The 19,961-nt window shown below is 42.6% G+C and overlaps 1 protein-coding gene across 4 annotated transcripts in view; it reads left to right on the top strand.

The window, feature by feature from the left end:
* Positions 1–19,961, top strand: part of LRATD2 (LRAT domain containing 2) — a 134,155-nt gene that overhangs the window by 80,363 nt on the left and 33,831 nt on the right. For all 4 annotated transcript variants that reach the window (XR_002082842.2, XR_008419878.1, XR_008419879.1 and 1 more), the window contains exon 5: positions 8,375–8,459. The gene's annotated coding sequence lies outside the window, so the exon portion shown is untranslated. The remainder of the gene's footprint in view (positions 1–8,374; positions 8,460–19,961) is intronic.

The raw sequence follows: 19,961 nt of genomic DNA, 5'->3' as shown, positions 1-19,961 counted from the left end.
TATAACCACCCCATGAACTTGTACGTGTACTTTCCCACAGGAGCCATGGAGAAGGAGGAGAAATGTTTCTTCATCAAAGGGAAAGCTACTAGAGGTCAGATTGATTCTGTGTTCTTCTAGAGCCTGCCGGATGGAGAGTGAGGACAGGACTTCGTGGTGGTTTTAGATGTGGCTTGTGCTTTCATTAGGGCCTCTACCCAACTTGATGTAAAACCCGTAACTCTGTCTAGACTTCATTGCCTGAGAACCATCTTTGGGCTTGTCATCTGAGCACTCTCTATGTTGAATTTTGCTGTTTCAGACTCTGCCTGGATTTTTGGTTCCCAAATAGTGGCCACTTTTCATTTTTTCTTCATCTTTCTTTCTTCAGGTTTTTTTTTTTAATGTTAATTTATTCTTGAGAGCGAGAGAGAGACAGAGAGACAGAGAGACAGAGCATGAGCAGGGGAGGGCCAGAGAGAGGGAGACACAGAATCCAAAGCAGGCTCCAGGCTCCAGCTGTCAGCACAGAGCATGAAGCAGGACTCGAACTCATGGACTGGGAGATCATGATCTGAGCCAAAGTCAGACATTCAAATGACTGAGCCACTGAGGCACCCCTTTTTATTCAGGTTTTTAAAGATATAATTTACATGTGGTAAAATTCACCCTTTATTTTAGGTGTATAGTTTGAAGAGTTTTAAAAGATGTACACATTATGGAACTTGTACCGTAACTAAGATTACAGATTATTTCTGCTCAAGCCCCCAAAGATCTCTACTACTCCTTTGCATTCTTTCTTACATGTTAAATCTAGAGCTCAAAAATGAGAGCATTAGAATCAATTTGTAAGGATGTAACTTGAAATTCAACTTTTTAGACAGATATAAGACTATTCAAATTATCTAATTCTTCTTTAGTCAGCTTTGGTAGTTTGTGTCTTTCAAAGAATGTGTCCATGTATCATCAAATTTATTGGCATAAAGTTGTTTAAAATATTTCCTTACTATCCTTTGCACGCTTGTTGGCACTGTAATGATACTCCCTCTTTCATTTCTATTATGGATCATTTATGTCTTCTCTTTTTTTAACTTGATCTGTCTGGTTAGTGGTTTACCAGTTTTGTTGATAAAGTCTGCACTGAACAAATAAGATATTACATGTGGGAGCAGACATGACCATTTTTAACAGTTTACCTCCTAATCCCAGGATGCTCTTCAACTGAACTGTTACTGAAGTGTGAAAAAACACTGGTAAGAAATTTGACTTCAAAGATGAACCACCAGCCATGACAATGATGATGCTTATTATTATTATAAAAATAAATAAGACTTTGTGTGTAGTATAGTTAGTCCCTGTGATTAGTGGCTTCATGGGTTATGTAACAACTACTTTAATTTGATATTGTAAATATAAAAATGAGACAAGAAGTACCCCAAACTTACACTAAGTACAAAAGCTACCTAAATGTTGTATATGCTTTTACTCACTCTCATTCTTTTGACATGTGAGGTACAAGCAGGGAGCACGGATTGGGTGGGGTGCATGACAGTGGTATTGCTGTACCCCTAGGTAACATCCTACTGAGGCCTCAAAAAAATAACAAGTGAGCAGAAAACCAGTTACTGGTCCACAATCCATCTTCTGAAACTGTGTGGTCACATGTGTTTTGAAAACCAGAATTTTCATAAGGCAATAAGGCACGTGTCTTCTCCTTTGTAACACCTTCAGCAGGGTCTGGGGCAGCATCTCATAATCACACACACGGGGAAACCAATGACCATGAATAACCTCACAGAATTTGCTGCCATATGAGTTATTCCCAAATGCTATTTTTCAAAGACTTTTTGCATTTTGAGACTGTAGATAAAAAAAGAACTATAAACATACATGGTCAAATTTGGCCATGAAAAATACCCTAAATCTCCCATAAAAGATGGTATATCAGTTTTGTGTAGAGTGTCCCATTTTTCCGCTAAGTCTAATACAGCCAATTGTTCCTCCAGGGTGGAACAGATTGCTGTTGCTTAGTTGAGCACCAGATGAAGTAATTGGCTTGCATTTAGGGGCCCATGTTGAATGAAAATTATGCTTTTTCTCTTTATTTTTTTGGCCAAGCTTGTAGAGTTGAATTTGGGCAGATTAAATCAATGTATGTTTGATACAACTCTACCATGGAATACTTGCTTGAACAGTTTTACATGAGCCGACAGGAATAGACAAGAATAAAAATAAACACCAGTGCCAAACTATAGCCTTCCGAATCAGTAACACATTTATAAGAAGTTAAAATATATGCAGAGATGGCAGAAGATGATGTATTCTGAGGTCTGCACAAAACAATTTAACGTGGCAACACAAGTTAATGAATTGGTGGTAACCAATGTGTTAACGCTTCTCAGTGTGAGGCTTTGTGCTGCAGTTTTTAAAATAATTCACATATATTTAAAAAATGAAGTCTGTACCAAGTCCTAGGGCTCCACATAACACAGTTTGGTTGCCTCCATAGTTTATTCTAGATGTAGACAGCAAGGCAATAATAATAATAAAAATAACACATTCATCAAATGTAACATTTTTTGAGTTCTTACTACGTGCCAAACAGTGTTCTATGTACTTAAGACATTAACTCATTTAACATTGATTTATTCTTTCAATAAACATGTATTGAGCATTTGCTTTGCATTAGGCATTGCTTTAGATCAGTGATACTCAACTGGAAGATATTTTGCTTTCCAGGGGGTGTTTGGCAATATTTGGAGACTAGTTGTAACTGGGGAAAAGCATCTGATGGGCAGAGGCCAGGGACACTGCTAAATAGCCTTCAATACACAAGATAGCCCTCTGCTATAAAGGATTATCCTGCCCAAAATGTCAGTAGTGCTGAGGTTGAGAAACCCTTTTCTGGGCAACAGAGATACAACAGTGAACAAAACAGACAAAATTTCTGCCCTCCTGAAATTTGTATTTTAGGGAGGAGAGACAAACTACTTAAAAAATAAATATTTGTCAATTATATTGTAAGGCAATAAAAGTTTTATACTGTGAAGGGAAAAATAAAACTAGGGAGGAAGGATAAGGAGTACATTTGTGTGCTTGGCTGGAGGGTTGGTGGTTGGAAATTTAAACAGAATGTTCAAGAAAGACCTAGCTGAAGAGGTGACTTTGGAAGAAAGCCTTAAAGGAGTGGGGGGCATGTATGTGGATACCAAGGGGAAGAGTTACTTCCAGCCAGAGGGAAAAGCAAAAGGAAAGGCCCCAGAGAAAAGCATGAATAGCAAGAGTTTTTCAAGGAATATAGCAAGAAGACCATTGTGACCTAAGGCGAAAGAATGTGAGAGGGGACACAAACTTAGAGGGAAATGGGGGAGGGACAGTGTGTAGGGTTTGAATTTATTCTGTGTGTGAGAAAAAGCCATTGCAGGGTTCTGGGCTGAGTGTCATAAGCTGATTTCTATTTTTAAAGGATTCTTCTGGTCACTGCTTTGAGAATTGACTATTGAGGGCCAAGGATGGAAATAAGGAGACCATTAAGTAGTCATGGCAACAATCCAGTGGCAGATTATAGTGATTGAACAAGGGTTCTAGCAGGTAAATATGTGAGAGGTGGTTGGATTCTGGGTAATTTTCAAGGTTGGCATGACAGACTTCTGTTAATGCATATGGCAGGGGTTGTGGGGGAGAGAATCCAGAAAATTTATTTTTTGTTGGCTTGTTTTTAGACTGAGACCCTTGAAAAACAGAACTGCCATTTATTGAAATGGAGAAGGCTGGGTAGGAGTAGTTTGGGGATGAAAATCAGAATCATCATATTTAATTTGGGTATGTTTGGATGTATCTCATTCAAACATTCAAATGGTGCTGTCTCAACACTTGTAACAACTCTGTGAAATAGGACTCCTCTTAGCCCCATTTTGCAGATGAGGAACAGGGAAGAAAGACATTATTTAACTTGTCTAAAATCACCCCAGGAGGATTCTGACAACAGAAAGTGACATCTTGCTAAGAGTTCATCAGCCCTTCTCCTGAGATGGCACGTTCTGATCCCCATTTCTATGGACGACCTTGACCAGCTCAGGAAGAAGTCATGTCTTGAGATAGAGTCTTTTATGCAGTTGGTACCTGAAAGTCAAGTTGCTATCTCTGCCCACTTTTTCTTTTATCAGTTGTGCTAAAGCCAGCCATAATGTAAAGCCTAGAAGAAGAGGAAGATTCTTCAGCTGCAAGCAGCTTAGAAAATGATCATTTATTGAACATCTCCATTAGAATAACTGCTGATTTGGGGGTCCCACAGACCTGAAAAACACAGCTGCCATCACTCACTAGACACAGTATCCTGAGGCCAAAACTTAACTTTTCTGAGTCTGTGTTGGCTAAATAATGTGAGACCATTTTCTCTATGATATGTCTAGATGTCCCAGTGGCTTCTTCACCCCAAGGGTCAGGTTTGTATCTGATCAGCCCAGTGAGGAGGTCCACTCTCCACTGCTTTAGCACCTATAGAATCTGTATAGTTCTGCCGCATTTTTGTTTATTGTCTAGTCCTCACTTTAGAAGGCAAGTTTTCTGAGGGCAGGAGCTTGTCCATTCCTCTTATTGTTCAGGACAGTGCCTGGCACAGAGCAGATGCTCGCTGAATATCTTTCGAATGGAGAAATGAATAATCCTCACATTAATTATCCCTTGGAGGTTGCCTCTATTTTTATCCTTATTTTACAGATGTGGGAACTGGGGCTTAGAGAAATGGAGCCAAGAACTGGGAGCCAACCAGCAGCAGGAGGCAGCACCTGGTCACATGGTAACAAAGTGGTTGTGAAGCCCGGACAGCCCACCACTGAGTATACTAGCGGTAGCAGAGTCTAATAATTAAGTCTTCTTGAATTTGATACCCAGCTCTTCTGTCTGCCCTCCTGGCTCAGAGGTCCATCTGTAAATGGGAGTTGATACTAGTAATACACCCACATCATAGAGTTTCTGTGAGGATGAAATGAATTAATACAAATACAGTGCTTAGAATAGTGTAGCAAGTGCTATCATAAATATTAGATAATAGTAATGTATTTTGTTCTTGAACTTGTGACATATATATACTTTACTCCCATCTTCCCCCTCCACCATAGTGTAAATATTTTGCATTTTCCAAGTGTATCCAAACCTTAGCAAGGTATTTGTTTACACATATATTTGGCTAATTTGTGTGCCTCCGTGTGTGTATGTGTGTGTGTGTGTGTGTTAAATTACCTATTATGTAAATGGTTTGGTTTAGGAAGCAGAATATGCTGGGATACGGTTTAGTGGAAAATTGTTTTGTGCAACTTGGAAAACAGAAGAATCATAAAAGAATCCTCCAGAGAGACAGTCTGATGAAGGTGTAGCCAATACATTTGCGAGTTTTTATTTTTAAGTAATAACCAGCCACTAATGCAGTAATGGCTCAGAGCAGAACATTGATTTATCCACAGCGAAGTGGGTTGTGTTTCCCTGCTACGCTGCCAGCTGTCGTTTCTTGATATTAAGCTGCGTTGCTTCAATCCAATATCTGTCAATCCAGCTTTCAAAGAGGAAGCTTTGCACAGTGTGGAGGCTTTGTTATTTTCGTGGATGGGTAATGGAAGTATTTTTGTGCCTTGTTTGGTAGGAGCCATTCACTCTTTAGCTGAGCTAGAATCTAGTTTGTTATGATGCTCCGTGAAGTCAAATTCCTTAGCAAAATGGTAAGGCTCTCAAATTCTTTCTGAGAAGGCTCTTGGAGTTGGTCCTTGTTCAGGTGCTGTCCGATGCCTCAGGCAGAACTCTCCTTTGATCTATGTAAATCTCCTTCTTGTCTGGAAATACTGTTCTCTGTGCGGACGAGGAACAGTATTATTCTGTGCAAGTAGATCATAGTGGAACAAATCCCTGAAGAAACTTTTATAAAAAGTATCTAAAAAGTCAAAACAAAATCGGGGCACCTGTGTGGCTCAGTGGGTTAAGCATGCAACTCTTGATCTCCGCTCGGGTCATGATCTCGCGGTTTGTGGGTTTGAGCCCCGTGTCGGGCTCTGGCTTGCAGTTCTCTCTCTCTCCCTCTGTCTCAGCCTCTCTCTCTCTCTCTCTCTCTCTCAGAATAAATAAGTCAATAAATAAACATGTATAAAAAATTTTAAAACGCAAAATAAAATCTTACTGTTGAGGTTTCCCCAATCTCTTCTTTTCCAAAAAAATTAAAAAAAAATAAAAACAAGACTAAAAAACTTAGCTTAATATGCAGATAGCAAAAGAGATCATCAGTTGAGCCTAAGCGGAAAATTCTTCCATTCATTCATTCACTTATTCATTCAGCATGATTTATTTGGGCTCACTATATGTTGGGTATTTTGCTAGGTGGCAGAGGGGTGAGGTGGGTACAGTACAATTATTAGCAAGATGTACAATAATTAGCACTTTCTTTCCTTATTTTCTTTATGAAGCAGAGATTTCAAGGAAGATGTCCCTAAAGAAGCCTCATGTCTCTGTTTAATAAACTCACATTAGGGGCACTGAGGTGGCTCAGTTAAGCCACCGACTTTGGCTCAGGTCATGATCTCACGGTCCGTGGGTTCGGGCCCTGCATCGGGCTCTGTGCTGACAGCCGGAGCCTGGAGCCTGCATTGTATTCTGGGTCTCTCTCTCTCTCTCTGACTCTCCCCTACTCATGCTCTCTCTCTCTCTCTCTCTCAAAAATAAATAAGCATAAAAAAAATTTTTTTAAGTGAACAAAAATAAAAAAATAAACTCACACTAAATACTTTCCGTGTATAAGTAAGTATACAGGCACCAAGAGTATATGAATGGGATCTTGTACAGATTCAAAGCTATCCTCCAAGCGGTTCCTAATCTGTGGTGGGCAGAATTTTAAGATATCCCCTTCCCCAGATATCCAACCCTAATCCCCAGGAGTGTAAATGCGATGAGATATTATACTCATGATTACATTACATTTCCTGGCAAAAGGGATTTTTTAGGTGTAGTTAAGGTTTCTAATCAGTTGACTTTAAGTTAATCAAAATAATGACTGTTTCTGGCAGACCTAATCTAATCACTGTAGAAGCAGAGTTTTCTGGGGCACTTGGGTGGCTCAGCCGGTTAAGCAACCACTTCAGCTCAGGTCATGATCTCATGGGTCATGAGTTCAAGCCCCACGTCAGGCTGTGTGCTGGCAGCTCACATCCTGGAGCCTACTCTGGATCCTGTGTCTCCCTTTCTCTCTGCCCCCCCCCCCCCCCCGGCCCCCGGCTTGTGCTCTGTCTCTATCTCTCCCTCAAAAATAAAATAAACATTTAAAAAATATTTTTAAAGCAGAGTTTTCTTTGGGGCACATGGGTGGCTCAGTCAGTTAAGTGTCAGACTCTTGGTCTCAGCTCAGGTCATGATCTCATGGTTCGTGGGTTCCAGCCCTGTGTCAGGCACTGCACTGACAGCACGGAGCCCGTTTGGGATTCTCTCTTTCCCTCTCTCTCTGCCCCTTCCCCACTTAAGCTCTATCTCTTTCTCTCTCAAAATAAATAAATAAACATTAAAAAAAAAAAAGAGTTTTTATGGGGCACCTGGGTGGCCTAGTCGGTTAAGCGTCCAACTTAGGCTCAGGTCATGATCTCACAGTTCGTGAGTTCAAGCCCCACGTCGGGTTCTGTGCTGACAGCTCAGAGCCTGGAGCCTGCTTCAGATGCTGTGTCTCCCTCTCTCTGCCCCTTCCCCACTCATGCTCTGTCTCTCTCTATCTCTCAAAAATGAGTAAACATTAAAAAAAATTAAAAACAATAAAAAACATTTAAAAAAAAGTTTTATCTTGCTGGCTGTAGAACAGGAAGTCAGAGGGAGAGATTATGATGCAAGGAAGGCTGTTGAGATGGAGGAGGCCACAGGGCAAGGTCCTAAGAGCAGTCTCAAGATGCTGACTGTGGTATCTTACTGAGAGTAAGCAAGAAAATAGGGACCTCAGTCCTATAACCTGGAAATTGAATTTGAGCAACCACATGAATGAGCTCTAGAGCTGTTCTTCCTAAGAGTTACCAGATAAGAACCCAATCCAGTTGTCACCTTTGACTTCAAATTTGTGAGGCCCCAAGCAAAAACCCAGGTGAGCCTGCCTGGACTTCAGACGTCCAGTACTGTAATATTATACATGGGTGCTGTGTTAAGTAGCTAAGTTTGTGCTCATTCATTGCACAGCAACAACAACAAAAAAGAATATATCATTCCTGGTTATTCTGCATTTTTTATAGATAGACTGTAGTTATGATGTTTTAACACTTGAGCAGATGCTGAGTGACTTATGTAGATCTTTATGATTGTAAATCAGATTACCTCCTTATGTTTGTACAAACCCTTTTCCAGAATGCTTTCACATATAGTTTTCTCTCTTGATTTTTCACAGTTTGCGATGAATCATCACCTCCATGTTAAAGGTGAAGAAAGTGACATGGGACATGATGGGACTGGCCAACTAATCATCCTAAGTGGTAAGAGCGGGCTTTGAGTCCCTAGTGCTCCCATCTTCCTTATGCTTACTCATCAGATAATTGGTAGGTTACCCCACATAGGTTATTAGCCCATCTTGTTTTTCTCTTCTTTACTCCACGGTCAGCATCATTGCTGTCATTCTCCTCCTCCTGCTGCTTGTTCACTCAATGCTCATTAACTAAATAATGACTGCTAAAACATTTTTTTTTAAAGCCAAAACATTTATTGAGTATCTTTTATGTATCATGTCACTTCCTGTCTAGCATGGCAAACGAAATGACAAGTGTCCTCTTGTTTAAAAAAAATTTTTTTTTTTACGTTTATTTATTTTTGAGACAGAGAGAGACAGAGCATGAACGGGGGAGGGGCAGAGAGAGAGGGAGACACAGAATCGGAAGCAGGATCCAGGCTCCGAGCCGTCAGCCCAGAGCCCAACGCGGGGCTCGAACTCACGGACCGCGAGATCGTGACCTGAGCCAAAGTCGGACGCTCAACCGACTAAGCCACCCAGGCGCCCCAATGTCCTCTTGTTTATATACATGGTATTGAGTATGGGAAATAGAGTCACCAAGAGGACATGCTTCCGTTGTGTGTGAAATATCTAAAAGGTAGAAACAGACTTCTTTTTCTAGAGCTAGCTCACAAAATAAATAAACCCAGGAATAGTTTCTGCCCCTCTGTAAAATTTTGTCCAGTTTTATTGAGCTATCATTGACATGTAAAACTGCATTAGCTTAAGGTGTACAAAATAATGATTGGATATGGATCTATTGGGAAACGATTGCCACAATAAGTTTGGTTAACATTCATAGCATATATATAACAATTGCGGCATAGTTCAAATTTTTTCTTGTGATGAGAGATTATGATTTTTTATGATGAGAAACTGTAACATTTTGTGATGAGAATTATAACAGTAATTTTTTTTTTCTTGTGATGAGAACTTTTGAGATCTTAGGAACTTTCTAATATGCAATGCAGTATTGTGATCTATAGTCAACATGCTCTACATTCGACCCCAGAATGTATTAGTTTCATAACTGGAAGTTTGTATATTTTCATCACCTTCACCTATTTCCTCCAGTCCCCATCTGGCAATCACCAACCTGTTCTCTGTTTCTGAGTTTGGTTTGTGTGTGTGTGTGTGTGTGTGTGTGTGTGTGTGTGTGTGTGTGTGTTTGTTTGTTTTGGTTTGGTTTGGTTTTTAGACTCTGCATATAAGAGAGATCATACAGTGTTTGTCATTCTCTGACTTCTCTAAGCATGATACTCTGAAGGTCCATCTATGTTGTCCCAAACGGCAGGATTTCCTTCTCTATGGCTGAATAATGTATGCCACAATACGTATATTACATTTTTCTTTATCTTTTCATCCACCAGTGGATGCTTAGGTTGTTTCTGAGTCTTGGCTGTTGTGGATAATGATGCAGTGAACATGAGGGTGCAGATATCTCTTGAAGATCATGATTTTGGGTTTTTACTGTTGCTGTTGTTAACAAAATATTGCTGTATGATCTTGTTTTTTTTTTCCTCTGCAAAAATGGTTTTTGGAGAGATGTTCCTATTTCCATATTTTTCTTTCAGAAAAATGGTTAGGGCAATTTAATTTGTGCTGGGGAGACTGGCCTCTGGGTGTTAAGACTGACTGGAGAGACCGACTCCAGGCTGTAAGATGGGACTCCAGGCTGCCATCCTACCAGTTCCATAAACGTAAACCTTCCCAGCCCTCCTGCCACCCCAACAGCCCCTTGAGAACGGTGGGACAGTGAGCAGGGCTTGGGAAAGTCAACGAAACCTGCACACCCACTCGCACGCAAGACGCCTTTGTTTCTTTGAATCAATCCAACAACCCCGGGGAGCTGTCTAATTGAGACTAACGGCCAGACTGCTCTCGGCTTTGGGCAGAACATCCACGACCCCAGACGACCCCAAGTGGCAGTCTCTTGTGTGTTCTTCCCTGTCTCTTGTAACGTTTTTCTTTCCTGAACGATGTGTTTGGGTGGGAAGAAATTAAAGCCCAAGAGCAAATTAGGTTTGAAATGTGGCTTAAGCAGCTATCCAGTTGTACCTGTTATCATCTAATCAAACAGTTTGGAGTTAATATAGTGGGGCCTAACCTGTCTCACAGTATCTACTGCAATCTGCCCCTGTAACAGCTGTTGTTATGGGAATGGAATCATGGGGGAGTGGACATCCCCGCACCAAAGAGCATTCCATGCTTAGATCATGCTCAAAGGATCTGTTGGCAGTCATTGGGAGGGCTTGAAGAAGACATTCTGCAACCAGGGTTGGCTCTGGAAGACCAGTTTAGGACGGGCTAATGGGCTGCAGTCTGTGGAGACTTGTCTTGAAGCCAATTTCTCATGGCTTGCCCACAGGTTTGCTTGGATTGGAGCAATATCTGGGGTAGGTGAGGCTAACTGCCCCTCATGTCCCCTGTTCAGCCATCACTTTGTAGATCATTAATGACAAGCCACTATCTCACTGCCTGTAAGTCTGAGGACGCTCTGGGTGTGCAGCTCCCACAACTTCTCTGTTGAGCCAGATGGAAGGGACACGGGGGCCAGTAACCTTCATCTTGGCTGGTTGATGAGAAAAGAAAGGCCCGGTCCACCAGAGACTCCCTGTTATAGAAGGGATCAATGACAAACAAGGAGAAAGAACCAAAGGACTCTCAGTCTCAGATATGCATGTGAGGAAGAAAAAAGAAAAAGGAAAGAAAAACCCTCCGAATCAAGAAAAAAAATCCATTGTGCTTATTTCTCTTCTATCGAGAACAGATTAAAAAAAAATCAAAGTCCCATCTGTTCTGTGTCAACATTAGAGATCGTACATTGTGTTTCATCAAAGGCAGGTTTGCCACGGCGGTGGGGGTTATATTTTTGGAACGTGCTTAGAAACCCAGAAACCCAGAGTAACTGAACAGAACCTGGCCCTCCGGGCCCTCTCCTGCTGCCTGCGTTTGTTTTCCTCCAGCAGATGATGCTTTTAATTGATTTATCCGAGCAGGAGGACCCCGGAAGAAGGCAAGCAGGTGAAGGCCGCCGCCCGGGCCTCTGGAACAAAGACAGGGAAGGCAAACGGCTCCCGGCACAACAACACACTTTGCCTACGCGAACTTGTCCTCCGAATTCACAGCAGCAGGCTCACCAGCCCTGGCGAACCTCAAGGGTTCACATTTGAGGACCACGGGCTCGATCGGGCCATGAGTCACGCTGACGTAGAAACTCCATCCTGGAGCCTTTCTTTGGCTGGCTGTCGTCTCCTCCCTGGGGTCACCCTCTGCGGGTCAGCCGCTCACACAAGCAAGCTGTGCTCTAACTGCCGGGCTTCCAGGCCAGAGGAGAAAAAGTGGACGAGGCCATGTACAATCGCTCTGCTGTTGTGGCTTTGCCTCCCTGCCCCGACCACTTTGTCCAAAGTGGAGTCCATGCCCCTTGGGTTTCGCTGTGTTCTGGTGAAAGGCAAACAGCTGCCACCCCACACATGCCCTCTGGCACGTGTACGTGCTGCCTCCAGGGTGGAGATGATGAGGGAGATCCTGAAAAAGAGGCCAGACTCTTCTTGAACTGGATGCAGTGGTGAAAGTCCTGAAGGAGATCTCCGTTCAAAGGAGAGGCTTTGATGACTCTTTGGGTGGCACAGACTCGGAATGAATAGGCGTCCGTGAGGAGGAGGGGTAACCGAAGGCACGCCCTTGATGAAGGTGTCCATCGCTGAGACCCCTGGCATGCAAAACTGATCCCCGAGGAGGAAGAGGGGGACCAGCTTGCATTAATTGTCCAAGGACAGAAAGAAGCCAGGAAAATGTGAAGCTAGGAAGATGGGCCACGAGGGACCAGGGTGGTCCAACTGAAGCCCAATGAAGGAGACGATCAAAAACGTCTCCAACAGAGGTAGCCTAGGTAGGCGGCCCAGGTTCATGGAAGCACTCCGCGTGGAGAGGGATAAGGGGCAGCTGGGTTTGGCCAAGTAGTGGCTGAAACTGGACCCGGGCACCCTGGTTAAGCCCTGGGGTCAAGTGGCCAGACTTGTGGTCCAACCTGGGGATTCTCTGTGCTCTGGTCGATGACCTGGGTCAACAAGGTCATGGGCCAGTCTGATAGTGGCACAGTGTGGCAGCAAGAAGTGATAGTTGGCAGACTGGATATGTGTTCTCTCTGCTCTCGCTATTTAGAAACAGAATCAACCCCCACCCCTTCCTTGCCCTTTAGATGGGGTGAATATGGCGATGGACTCCTCCAGCAACTGCTAGGGAAGGCTCAAGGTTTGGCCTTTCTGCTAATAGGCGGGATGGGTATTCTGGTGATTACTTGGAAACATGAAAGAACTATGACCATATTTGGAAGTCACGTTGTTGAAGCAGGCATATTTTATAGTTTTACCTCGCACACTCTGAGCTACATAGTGGAATTTATAGCTGAATTTTAAGAGTTATTTTAAGAATAAAACGCCATCGTTAGCATTTTCTAATTGTAATCTCATGGGTTCTATCCTCCAAACATTGGAGAACGGGTCTTCTGAGATGAGTCTGGCCCCAGAGGGAGTAGGTGTGGAAAGTTTGACTACATCCCTCCTTCATCAACGTTACCGTGAGGACTGGCTGAAAACCTCTAGCCGATACTGAAGAGCGTGCTGACCGCTGCTGGGCTCCGAGAAGGCTGAGAGACTCCTGCTGGAGACCTGGCATCAGAGAGCACAGTTCTCATGGCAGAGGCACCACCCGGTCTACTGAGAAGAAACCTCTAAGGGGTCCCACTTGACCCTACATTTAGTGGAAGCAGGGGGGTTTGAGGTTATATTAAATCAGGCCACCAAAATAGATGAACTGCAGGAAAGGGAAGGAAAAATACGATAAAAACAGAGAGGGAAGCAAACCGTAAGAGACCCTTGAACACGGAGAACAAACTCAGGGTTGCCAGAGGTGGGGTTGGGTGCGGGGATGGGCTAAATGGGTGATGGGCATTAAGGGGGGGCCCTTGTTGGGATGAGCCCTGGGTGTTACGTGTAAGACGTGAATCACTGGGTTCTGCTCTTGAAACCAATGCTACAGGGTACGTTAACTAACTTGCGTTTAAATACATAAAGTAAAAAAGAAAAGGCTGTAATGTAAATCAATCAATCCGGGACGACTACCAGTGGGACTGGAATGGAATGGCCCTCTTCACGGGTGGGGGGCAGAGGAGGTGGGAGGGGCCCTGGAGAGCGAAAGAGTCCTCGATTCAGCTGGTACCTGGAGGGCTCTTGGTGCGTTCATATTGGAACAAAGGCTGGGGGCTTGAAGCAGGTTGGAAGTTGTTTTCTCTGGACTGTAACTGGTTCTTGAGGAGAACAACGTCTTTGTATTATTATCGTTATTATTTCCAATCTCTAACACTTAATGTTAAGTGTTTATTGAATAAAGAAAAGAATGAATATTGATTATACGGTCAGGAGGCCGTATAATTATTGATTATACGGTCAGGAGGTCAGATTTTAATCCAATCTCCACCATATTGATTTTTAGTCACCCGATGCCATCGCTCTGATCAAGTGCACCTCATACTTTTTATCTTCCTAAATGTTAATGATCTAATTTACATGTCAGTTTCCTCAAACTAGCCTGAGAGCTCTTTAAGGAGAAGGGGGCGTGTGTGTCTCACAAGCTCATTCTTTAGCAGGATGTTGTGTTTATTAGAGCTTACTAGTAAGAACATGGGGCTCTGGAGCCAGACTGCTTGCGTTCACATCCTGACTCCTCCACTTCCTAGCTGTGCTGCCTCGGGCAAATTGCTTAATGTCTCTGTGGCTTAGAATACAACTAGGTAACAACTATCAACAACTTCACAGAGTTGTGTGAAAATTGAATGACAAATATTCTTAAAATGCTTGGGACTGTGATAGATGCTCAGCAAATATGAAGAGCTACCACTTTCCTTATTTTCATTGCTGACAATATATATGTGTCAATAAAAACAATACCACTCTATCTCACTGAAACTGCTTTCTTATCTATATTATAGGGACTGTAATCTAGTAATAACAATAATAATTTGAAGGTTCTCGAGAGGGACAAGTGAGACAATGGCCAAGAGCCAAAACGTCTTTTTGAAAAACCATGAAGTATTTTGAAACTCTCTGGCCCCATTATTTCCAATATTAACTGCAACACAGCTAGAAGAAATGATTTGCTCAAAATTCCACAGTATGAGTGAGGCAGACAGAGCTGGGCCGGAACGTTCCTGGTGCTTCCCTGAGTTGCCAAAATACTGCTGAGCTGTGATGCATGCTGCTGAAGCCTCTGGGATTACTGTGCCTTTCTAGTATTTACTCTAAGATATAGCCACAGGTCTTTCAGCAAAGCACCATGTTTTAATCAAATCTGTCCTGGCTCTGCTGTGTTCATCCTTAGTGCCCTTGCTCAAAGGTCTGGTAACTCTCAGAGCTGCCCTTGATTTCTGAGACACCACATATCAACAGCCAACTCTTTAAGTGCACACTGGATGCCCTACGCATAGATTTTGCTAGGAGCTATCGAGAATCCAGAAGAGGGAGGAAAAAAAGCTTACACTAGGAGTTGGAACACATGAGGTGGAGGTGTAATATTTACCCCTAACAAACCGTGGGGCCCTGGACAAGCCCGTGGGATTGTTTGCATTCAGATTCCATATCTATAAAACAAAAGCAATTAGATTATTCCCGAGACCCTTGCGGAGGAAACGCCGTTGGAGCCACACATCCTATGTTCTACTTGTTACTGCTGTCATTCACTTGCACAGCGACATTGGTCAAGTTGCGGTCTCTCTTCAGTCTGTAGTGTCCTCACTTCCAGGCTTTTTTCTTGAAACATACAATTTTTGTGCTTCTCATGTCAGTCACTGCACCAGGCAATGAAAATGCACATGTACACACTCACACAGGTATATACACGTGCTAATAAGTGTCAGTGCTTATTGTGTGTAAGGAATTATGGTTTAGTGATTCACGTGCATTATTTACTGTAAACTTTGTAGCAAATCTATGAGGAAGGTATTCTTGTCCTCATTTTACGGGTGGGTGAACTGAATCTAGGAGTAACCAACTTACCCAACGGCACACTGCTAGTGAGTGGTACAAGCTAACATTTGAACCCTGTGAGTATAACTCCACCTAATCATGATGTTACATGGTCACCTGTAAAAGATAAGGAAAACATCATATCTTCCCTGGACTAACCTCATTTACTTTTTAGTAAGATTAGTCAACTAGTGGGCATGTGGGGATGTTGATTCATCGGGTGCCTAGGTTTTCAACTGAGCTATAACACATGACTTAGCTGGATTCATAGACAAAGAGAACTCCTGTTCAGTGGGGATACTGTCTCTGAATCCAACAGAAGCCTGAAGGGTTCTGTCCTTTTCTTTCTTTTTAAAAAAAATTTTTTTATGTGTATTTATTTTTGAGAGAGACAGAGACAGAGACAGAGCTCAAGCCGGGGAGGGGCAGAGAGAGAGAGGGAGACACAGAATCCTAAGCAGGGTCCAGGCTCTGAGCTGCCAGCACAGAGCCCGACACACGGCTCGAACTCAAGAACTGTGAGATCATGACCTGAACCGAAATCAGACCCTTAACCGACTGAGCCACCCAGGCTCAGTCCTTTTCTTTGTTAAGATTTTAAATAGTGGTATGGATGAGGGCATGAGCTGGGCAAATTCACTGTGACATACATTTGGAAGGACTGGCAAATCAACTAAGTGACAGATTCATAATGAGAAATGATGTGCCTTGCTAAACGTTATACGCATTATCGTGTTTGTTTATTATTATTATTTTAATTTAAAAAATTTTTAACATCTATTCATTTTTGAGAGACAGAGAGAGACAGAGTATGAGCGGGAAAGGGGCAGAGAGAGAGGGAGACACAGAATCTGAGGCAGGCTCCAGGCTCCAAGCTGTCAGCACAGAGCCCGACGCGGGCTCAAAAATAAATAAACCCTCAATAGGGCTGTTCTTCTCTCCATTTTATTGATGAGGAGACCCAAGCTTAGGGAGTTGCTAGTCTAAAGATGATACAGCCTGCGAGTCGACTTTTTTCCCCAAACTAAACTTTCTCTTTTGGAATAATTCTATATTTATGGAAAATGTGCAAAGATAGTGCAGAGAATTCTGGTATATACCTTATTGTCGATATCTTATGGTAGTGCACTTGCCAGATTAAGAAACCTATGTCAGCACTTTATTATTAAACTAAAATCCAGCCTATATCTGGATCCCGCCATTATTTTTTCCAATAATGTTCTTACATTAGTGTTCTGGGGCTACCATAACATAGGACCTAGGTGGCTTACACAATAGAAATGTATTCTCTCACAGTTCTGGAAACTAGAAGTTCAAAAGCATTATGTCTAGAGTATGATGGTCTCTCTAAAGACTCTAGAGAGGAAACCTTCTAGCATCTGATGGTTGCGGGCAATCCTGAGCTCCCTGGTGCTGTGGTCTGAATGTTTGTATCTCCACGAAGTTGGTAAGTCGAAATGTTAATGTGGAATGTGATGGTATTCGGAAGTGGGGTCCTAGGCAAGGAAATGAATGTCCTTATCAAAAGAGGTCCATGAGACTTCTCCTGCCCCTTCTGTCATGTGAGACTATGGCAAGAAGTCTGTGACCCAATTAAGGAGGTCACTTGTTGGGATGAGCATTGGGTGTTATATGTAAGTGATGAGTCACTAAATTCGATTCCTGAAATCATTATTATACTATACGTTAACGAATGGATTTACATTAAAAAAGAAAGAAAGAGAGAAAGAAAGAAATCTGTGATCCAGAAGGGGGCCCTCATCTGCCAGGGCTGGCACCCTGATCTTGACTCCCAGCTTCCAGAACTGTGAAAAATAAACTTCTTTTGCTTAAAAGCCACTCGGTCTGTTGTATTTTGTTATAGCAGCCCAAATAGACCAAGACACTTGGCTTGTAAACATATCGCTTCAGTCTCTGCCTCTGTTTTCGCATGGCCTTCTCCCCTTCGGTCTATGTCTCTGTGTACAACCTTTCCTCCTTTCCCAAGGACACCAATCGTACTGACTTTATGGCCATCCTAATCAAGTATGACCTCCTCTTAACTTGATTACATCTGCAAAAAACCTATTCCCACATGAGGTCCAGTTCTCAGGTACTGGGTAAACATAAACTTTGGAGGAAATGGGTGCACTATTCAATCCAGTATTGTTCTCTTTCTGTTTCAGCATCCAATTAGGGTACCACATCGCAGTTAGCTGTTATGTCCCCTCATCCTCTTCTGGTCTCTTGCAGTTTCTGTCTTTCCTTGTTTTTCATGACCTTGACAGTCTTCTTGAGGAGTACTGTCCAGGTATCCTGCAGAATGTCTGGGTTTGTCTGATCTTTTTCTCATAATTAGCATGATGGTTGTGGAGAAGAATACCATGGACATGACATGCCCTTGTGAGTCGGCCTTTAAATTCATTCCAGAGACGAAGTTTGTGTTACAAAACCTGTAACTAGAAAGACAAAACATTCCTGAGAATCTGCTGTTGGCTTACTCTCTGGCCTCTCTTTTGAGGGGCTTGCATAGCACTGGACTTATAACTGGGGGCTCGTTAAGTACCCAATCAATTGACCGATGCAGGATCTGCTGTTCCCCCACCCCCACCCCTTCTCAAGTACCTTTCCCCAAATATGGAACTCAGCATTCCTGCTCACATATACCTGACAAACCTATCCACATTGCTCAATGTTAATTTCTGCTTTTTTGCGATCCACCAACGTATCAAGTGCTACTGCAAACACGGAGGTGGGCATGACCCCTGCCTGGTAGCCTTAATAATCCAAACGGCAGGAAAGCAGAGGTCACCTACAAGAGTTGAGCTGTGAACAAAGATTCCTTAGCTTGTCGTGGCCCAGATGAATTGATAGGAGAGAACACGAGAACTCGTTCTCCTCTTGCAAAAGGTAGATTGTGTGGATTCAGACCCTCTCTTGAATATTAATGATAACCAAACAAAAAAAGCTCTCTTATTAAGCATACCTCAGCCTTCACTTCAATTTAGTAGTGAAGAGAGAGTTTATATTTATTAGTGGATTAAAATTCCAGAATTCTTGCTTTGTCATGTACCTGTTTGCTTACTTATTTATTTATGGATTTACTCGTATATTCATTTGCTGACCCTGGAACTGGGCAACCTGATGCACTATGGGGTAGCTAGAAAGAGCACATCATTTAGAATTAGCAGAACTTCTTATAAATCCCGCATCTCTTAAATCACCAGCTGCACCTAAAGCTAAGACTCAGTTTCCCCAACTATAACATGACAATGAGGCCTTCCGTTGTGGTGCTGTTTCTACCTATTCAGCATTTACTCCCCCTCCCCTGCTGACAGCCTCTTGATCTGTCTCCAAGGCACTACCCACCCACCCCTACTTGATGCAGCCTTATTCCAGGCATCCTGGACCCCTTAAGCTCTAAGGAATAGATGTGTGCCTCAAGCCAGCTTCATTGTATTCCATCTTGGAAATCTGAGTCTCAAAGGGAGTGCTATAAGGGAAGAAGTGACTAGAGTGAATTCATTTTGGAAGGGACATTTGGAAGGGGCTCTCCATGGGTTTCTGCCACCCAGACCCCTTGGAATGTTTTTATTTTATTTTATTTTATTTTATTTTATTTTTTATTTATTTATTTTATTTTATTATTTATTTTATTTTTATTTTATTTTTTATGCTTTTTTCACACCAACTTCATCCTTTTCTTGCATTCTGTAAATCTTCTATTCTTCCCACTATATATATTTTATTAATCTGCTTATGGAAGCCAGAGTTGGTCTCTGTTGGCCATGGCCAAGAGCCCTGAGGGGCATTCCTTTATCTTCTTCACAGCCCTGCCCCATTCCAGGAGCTGGAGGTAATTCCTTCCTCTTTTCAACTCCCACATTAATTTGTTTATCCATTCCTGAGAGCTTACATAGCTTCTTCCCTCACATTCCCATTATTTTTGTATCAATCTTGTCTAGCCATGAAAGAGACAGTCTTAGCTACTGGATGTGGAGGGGCTGAATTGTGTTCTCCAAAACTTCACATGTTGAAGTCCTAATCCCCATTACCTCAGAATGTGAAGGTATTAAAAGGTAAGGTCTTTAAAGAGATCGTTAAGGTAAAATGAGGTCATTCAGATGGGCCTTAGTCCAATATCTCTGATGTCCTTATAAGAAGAGGAGATTAGGACACAGACACGCACAGAGGGAAAACCATGTGAGGACACAGGGAGAAGATGGTCATCTATAGGCCAAGGAGAGAGGCCTTAGAAGAAACCAACCCTGCTGACATCTTGATCTCAGACTTACAGCTTCTCGAACTGTGAGGAAATATATTTCTGTTCTTTAAGCCAACCAGTCTTTGGTGTTTCATTATGGCACCCCTCACAAACTAACACAGTGGTCAAGGATAGAGACTCTGGGGTGAAGCCACCTGGCTTCAAACCTATAGGTAACCATGGACGCATTACTTAGCCATGTGGTGGCAATGCTTTTAGTGGT

Source organism: Panthera pardus, unplaced genomic scaffold, assembly GCF_024362965.1.
Source record: "Panthera pardus isolate Hobbes unplaced genomic scaffold, ASM2436296v1 HiC_scaffold_7, whole genome shotgun sequence".
Taxonomy (NCBI): Eukaryota; Metazoa; Chordata; class Mammalia; order Carnivora; family Felidae; genus Panthera; species Panthera pardus.
The sequence above is the reverse complement of the archived record's forward strand: the minus strand, read 5'-3'. Positions and strand labels throughout refer to the sequence as shown.